Here is a 7,154-nt window from a genome sequence, read left to right as displayed (position 1 = left end):
GCAAGCAGTACCGGAGTGCCAAGTCTAGGACCAAAAGGCTCCTTAACAGCTTCTACCCCCAAGCCATAAGACTGCAGAACAATTAATCAAATGTTACAGTCCTGTTACAGTCTTGGTCAATCCCCCCCCCTCCACACTGCTGCTACTCACTGTTTATTATCTATACATAGTCACTTCACCCCTACCTACATGTACAAATAAACTCTAACCTGTACCCCCGCACACTGACTCGGTACCAGTACCCCCTGTATATAGCCTCATTATTGTTATGTTATTGTGTTACTTTTTATTAATATTAGCTCTTCTTGAACTTCACTGTTGGTTAAGGGCTTGTAAGTAAGCATTTCAAGGTAACTTGTTGTACTCGGCACATGTGACAAATAAAGTTTATTTGATTTGGTCATCTAGCTATGCACGTAGCCAGCATCTGTTTCCATTGGTTTCCATTGGACTAGACTAGAGCTTGATAGCTAGGTAGCTAACGTTAGCTAGCTAGCTAATGAAGATACACCATAGTCAAGGGTCTGCAAAATCAAGCAAATGGTACTGAACTCATGACAAAATCTTATATATATATATTTTTTTGTGACTTTGGGAATTTCATATTTTTGGCATTGAACTCTGATTTAACTAGCTATGTATCTAATCCGGTTTCGGCATGAAATCAAATTCCTGCGATATACTGCGAGAATTTTCTCACTCACGGACATCAAGCCTCAGAAATAAAAGATCTGGTCATGGATTACGAGCCACTCCCTTTAAAATAGGATTCTTAGAATGTTACTAAAGTTTTCTTATGTTTTTTATGTAAAGTTTTCCTAATGTTCTCGGAACAATTTGAGAACATGACTTTAAATAGAACCACAAGTAAACCTGTAGTAAACGTTAGGTTGAAGTACTGAAATTCCCACAGAAGAACGTTGTTTCTTAACGTTCTCTGAACTAATTGAGAACATTCCCAATGTCAAACCAGTTGGAGAATTTTCATAGAACATTAACCAAATTTAAATTAAGTGTAACCATGTTAAAGTAAAGAAATACCAAGAAAGTAACGTTTTCTTGTCAAGTTCCGTATAAATGTGCTAAGAATGTACCAATGCCAAGCAACTATCCTGCACCATTCCCAGAAATATGTGGGAAGGTTGTATGCAAAATAACGATAGGACAACCACACTCTCACCAAGCTCTAAGATACATATGGTTCTCAGAACGTTATGTGCTATCTGGGTACCCCTTGATTCTGATCTTAGGTCAGTTTTGTGGGAAATAGGCATAGATCTAGGATCAGTTTACCTAAGGGCAACTTTTTAGAGAAAGGAAACTTCTACCTGGAGCTAACATCCCAATATTCCTTAGTTTGTATCATAAGTTTAACATACTAGTAATTTTCAGAAATGTACTTAGAGCTAAGAAGAGGCATCAAGTAGTATTAGAGCGGCCTAAGCTTATTATCATCATCCAAAGAAAGCAACCAACCAGTAGTGTTTGGCAGCTGTTAAAGCAGATGTTACAATTTATGAATATGGATGGATCAAATTAATGACAGGATACAATATAATTATGTAGTTATGGATGTCTGAATAGGCTTAATATTCATTGACATTAATAAAATACATGGACACATAGAGAGAGGAAAGTCACTACAACAGCTGGTGTTTTCTCAGACCGATCTCAGGGAACTCACCTGACGGGAACAGGTAATCACAGGGGGACGTCATTTATCACTGTACCGCTGCCTCACGTTGTGTTCCGGGGTACAAAACCGGTCACAACACCTCACTGAGTCAGTTAATCAGAATAATATTTCATTTCTATCACCTGGAATACTGGCTTCACGAGAAAGAACACATGCATCTCAACGGCACCCCTATTCCCTATATTGTGCACAAAAAAACAGTAGAAAATAACAGCTTAAAGTTATACTTGCCTTTCTTGCACTAACACTAGCACTTTTCTTCTCTTAGTAGCACTGACTTGGCTGATAGCTGCTTTATTGAGGAAAGTTTGACTTACTATGACTGATGTGCGGTTGTATTACCTAGCTGCCTTGAGATGACTGAAATGTTTCAGATTTAAACACTTTGGACCAGAGCCCTATTCTTTGCTTCTTGTCTTTTCTCTTCCATGCCGAGCTCTCGTTGCCCTTCTCAATCCCCTAAAACTATATGCAGTGCATTCTTTTCCCACATTCTGTTACGTTATAGATTTATTCTATTCCAAATAGTTTTTTTCCCTCATCAATCTACACAAAATACCCCATAATGACAAAGCAAAAAACAGTTTTTTAGATTTACATTTTTTTAAATTAAAAATAACAACCTGAAATATCACATTTACATAAGTATTCATACTCTTTACTCAGTACTTTGTTGAAGCACCTTTGGCAGCGATTACAGTCTTGAGTCTTGTGTATGACGCTACAAGCTTGGCACACCTGTATTTCGGGAGTTTCTCCCATTCTTCCTTGCAAAGCCCATCACCGTAGGGATGGTGCCAAGTTTCCTCCAAATGTGACGCTTGGCATTCAGGCCAAAGAGTTCAATCATGGTTTCATCAGACCAGATAATCTTGTTTCTCATGGTCTGAGTGTCTTTAGGTGCCTTTTGGCAAACTGTAAGTGGGCTGTCGTGTCATTCACTGAGGAGTGGCTTCCATCTGGCCACTCTACCATAAAGTTCTGATTGACGGAGTGCTGCAGAGATGGTTGCCCTTCTGGAAGGTTCTCCCATCTCCACAGAGGAACTCTGAAGTTATGTACCTCCCTGACCAAGGCCCTTCTCCCCCGATTGCTCAGTTTGGCCCGGCGGAGTCTTGGTGGTTACAAACTTCTTCCATTTAAGAATGTTGGAGGCCACTATGTTCTTGGGGACCTTCAACGCTGCAGAAATGTTTTGGTACCCTTCCCAGGTCTGTCCCTCGACTCAATCCTGTCTCGGAGCTCTATAAGCAATACTTCCCTTGGTCAATCCCCAAAATACCATCTATCTAAACAATACTCTCCTTCCTCACCCCTTTCCAACTATATCTACATCAAACCATCTTCCAGCCCTTTAACCCACTCTGTCCTCCCCATGTAACTGGAGCTACAGGAAAAGATCTGGGTTTATTTATGTAAAGCTCTCATACTCAACGGTACTGGTGATAGAAGAATGGGGAGTGTGTGTGTGTGTGTGTGTGTGTATATTATTGTTGTAAGCCCTCAGAGTTGTTGGGGGAATGGTAGCTGGATAACCTTTTTCAATGCCAGAGGTGGGGTGCCATTCCTGATTATTTCCCTGGTCGTGTGTGAGCACCGTGCGTGAGCCTGCACGTTGGAGGGCTGGAGCACACACAGACAGGCTCTGTTAACATGGGATGTTATGAATATTTGCCTGGTCCGTGTTTCAGAGCCACATGAAAGCCAAGCAGACTGCATGAATGAATGGGCCATTCTTAACCTGACCAGTGAAACAGGAAACATGCACATAACATGGAGAGGTGTGGTATACTGCACAGCCACCTAGAATCCTAGCAGCTACCTTAGTAGACCCATTACCAGGTTATTCTTGGAAATAGACTGAAATTGTATGGAAAGTTCTAAAGACACCAGGATTGCATGTTGCTGCTTCACTAACATGCTGCTTGGATGGCCGATGTTGTACGCTGCATTGACAACAGTGGGAGTGTATCAGTTGTGTCTCATGGCCATCAAGAAAAACGTGGTCAATGTAGAGAGTAGTCAAATCAAAATCAAATCAAATGTATTTATAAAGCCCTTCTTAAATCAGCTGATATCTCAAAGTGCTGTACAGAAACCCAGCCTAAAACCCCAAACAGCAAGCAATGCAGGTGTAGAAGCACGGTGGCTAGGAAAAACTCCCTATAAAGGCCAAAACCTAGGAAGAAACCTAGAGAGGAACCAGGCTATGAGGGGTGGCCAGTCCTCTTCTGGCTGTGCCGGGTGGAGATATTAACAGAACATGGCCAAGATGTTCATAAATGACCAGCATGGTCATTTAGTCGTAGTAGTAGTAGTAGTGATAGTAGTAGTGATGGTGATAGTAGTAGTAGTAGTGATGGTGATAGTAGTAGTAGTAGTGATGGTGATAGTAGTGATGGTGATAGTAGTAGTAGTGATGGTGATAGTAGTAGTAGTGATGGTGATAGTAGTAGTAGTGATGGTGATAGTAGTAGTGATGGTGATAGTAGTAGTAGTAGTGATGGTGATAGTAGTGATGGTGATAGTAGTAGTAGTGATGGTGATAGTAGTAGTAGTGATGGTGATAGTAGTAGTAGTGATGGTGATAGTAGTAGTAGTGATGGTGATAGTAGTAGTGATGGTGATAGTAGTAGTAGTAGTGATGGTGATAGTAGTAGTAGTAGTGATGGTGATAGTAGTGATGGTGATAGTAGTAGTAGTGATGGTGATAGTAGTAGTAGTGATGGTGATAGTAGTAGTAGTGATGGTGATAGTAGTAGTAGTGATGGTGATAGTAGTAGTAGTGATGGTGATAGTAGTAGTGATGGTGATAGTAGTAGTAGTGATGGTGATAGTAGTAGTAGTGATGGTGATAGTAGTAGTAGTGATGGTGGTAATAGTAGTAGTAGTGGTGGTAATAGTAGTAGTAGTGGTGGTAATAGTAGTAGTAGTGATGGTGATAGTAGTAGTGATGGTGATAGTAGTAGTAGTGATGGTGATAGTAGTAGTAGTGATGGTGATAGTAGTAGTAGTGATGGTGATAGTAGTAGTAGTGATGGTGATAGTAGTAGTAGTGATGGTGATAGTAGTAGTGATGGTGATAGTAGTAGTGATGGTGATAGTAGTAGTAGTGATGGTGATAGTAGTAGTAGTGATGGTGATAGTAGTAGTAGTGATGGTGATAGTAGTAGTAGTGATGGTGATAGTAGTAGTAGTGATGGTAATAGTAGTAGCAGAATATTGGTTAAAGAACTGTTCGCAATGTTTTCTACATTGGCCATATACAGTAAGCACTATAAGTAGCTTAGTTTTCTGCTACACATTTTCATGTTGTACCTTTAATTTAAACTCAGTTCTAGTGGTAAACTACTTTGTCATTAATCGTTGGAGAAGAGACGTTGAAAGGAGTTCCTCCAAAAAGTGCTGATTGTTGACAATGACAGTGAGTTACTATTTTAATCACACTCCACAACAACATGGAGTCTTCAGATTTGGAAGGCATGCCTTAACTGAGCTGGATTCATCATTCACATTAACTCTAGGCATAATGTTATATAGATGTGCCATTATCACTTCAAACAGGGCTGTTATCCCATTCCTTCTCTAGTCTCTCCTCTAATCTCGCATTCTCTCCCCTTTCTCTCTTTATCTCCCCTCTTACTCTACCTTTCTCTCCCTCTTCAATCAAATGTATTTATAAAGCCCTTCTTACATCAGCTGATGTCACAAAGTGCTGTACAGAAATCCAGCCTAAAACCCCAAACAGCAAGCAATGCAGATGTAGAAGCACGGTGGCTAGGAAAAACTCCCTATAAAGGCCAGAACCTAGGAAGAAACCTAGAGAGGAACCAGGCTATGTGGGGTGGCCAGTCCTCTTCTGGCTGTGCCGGGTGGAGATTATAACAGAACATGGCCAAGATGTTCAAATGTTCATAGATGAGCAGCAGGGTCAAATAATAATAATCACAGTGGTTGTCGAGGGTGCAACAGGTCAGCACCTCAGGAGTAAATGTCAGTTGGCTTTTCATAGCCGATCATTGAGAGTATCTCTACCGCTCCTGCTGTCTCTAGAGAGTTGAAAATAGCAGGTCCGGGACAGGTAGCAGCACGTCCGGTGAACAGGTCAGGGTTCCACAGCCGCAGGCAGAACAGTTGAAACTGGAGCAGCAGCACGGCCAGGTGGACTGTGGACAGCAAGGAGTCATCATGCCAGGTAGTCCTGAGGCATGGTTCTAGGGCTAAGGTCCTCAGAGAGAGAAAGAAAGAGAGAAAGAGAGAATTAGAGAGAGTATACTTAAATTCACACATGACACCGGATAAGACAGGAGAAGTGCAGGAGAGTCTAAGATGAGGAAAGTGGTGTGTTCATGGTGGTTGTGAGTAACTGTGGGAAATGGGAATCGTGGTCTGGCGCAACAGTCCTGTTCCCAGGGGACGGTTGTCTAGGGCAAGGACTGGAATAGGGGGTTGTAAAGGGACTAGAGGAATGCGTAATGATAAGGCCACAGACCGGTCTAGGAAGTTGCCTGCGGCACCTGAGTTCACTAGAGCAGGACTCAGTGGGGGGCCAGAATAGTCAGGGAAGGTGACAGGGAGGAGGACGGGCTGGGTGGATAGAGGAGCAAGGCACGGCCACGCTTACCTGGGAAGGTGCAGGAGCGCTCCTTGGCCTGTCGCTTCCTCGCCTGGTTCTCCTTCTGGGACAGTTGTTCCAGGGGTGGTCCAACTACACGTAGTAGGAGCAGAGACCCTGTTGACGGCGGCGTTGATGTTCCTCAGGGGGAAAGTGTGTTGTGGGCTCAGTCTCGCTGGTGGTTCCTGGGAGAGACCCAAACCCCCGGGATGGGCGACGACAGGCTCGCAGGAGATTATCCAGGCGGATGGCCATGGTGATGAGCTGGTCCAGCGTGAGGTCCTCAGCCTGTAGCCCGCTGCGGAAAAACGTCAACAGGGCCTGGTCGTTCCAGCCAGTGGACGCCGAGTGTACTCCGACGCTGTCCTGGACCCCTGACGTAGATGGGGATGCTCACCTCCCTCTCTGCCCTCTGTAGGGTGATTGAAGACGGCACGTAAGAGTTGGGTGAAGCGCTCATAGGACTGCACTTCTGGTCCGTCCCTCTCCCAGACGGCGTGCGCCCACTCCAGAGCCCGGCCTGTCAGCACCGAGATCACCAGGGCCTCCTTGTCCCTCTCGGAGGCCGTTCCGGCATGGAGGGCCAGGTGGAGGTCACAATGCAGGAGAAACTGCCTACAATGAGCTGGAGGTGCTGTCAGACCGCTCCGAAAGGGGCAGTTAGATGTTGCTGATCAGACCGGGTGATGTAGATGGTGGTGGGGTGGCTGGAACCACGAAGGGGAGCTGGGAAGGTGGTGGTGTATCCTGCAGTTAGCGTGCGGCCCGGAGCATCTCGTCCATGGCAGTCCCGAGGCGCTCCAGGCACAAGTTCGCTCCTACAGCGGAGAGGTCGGGATGTCC

Source organism: Salvelinus alpinus, chromosome 5, assembly GCF_045679555.1.
Source record: "Salvelinus alpinus chromosome 5, SLU_Salpinus.1, whole genome shotgun sequence".
Lineage (NCBI taxonomy): Eukaryota > Metazoa > Chordata > Actinopteri > Salmoniformes > Salmonidae > Salvelinus > Salvelinus alpinus.
The sequence above is the reverse complement of the archived record's forward strand: the minus strand, read 5'-3'. Positions refer to the sequence as shown.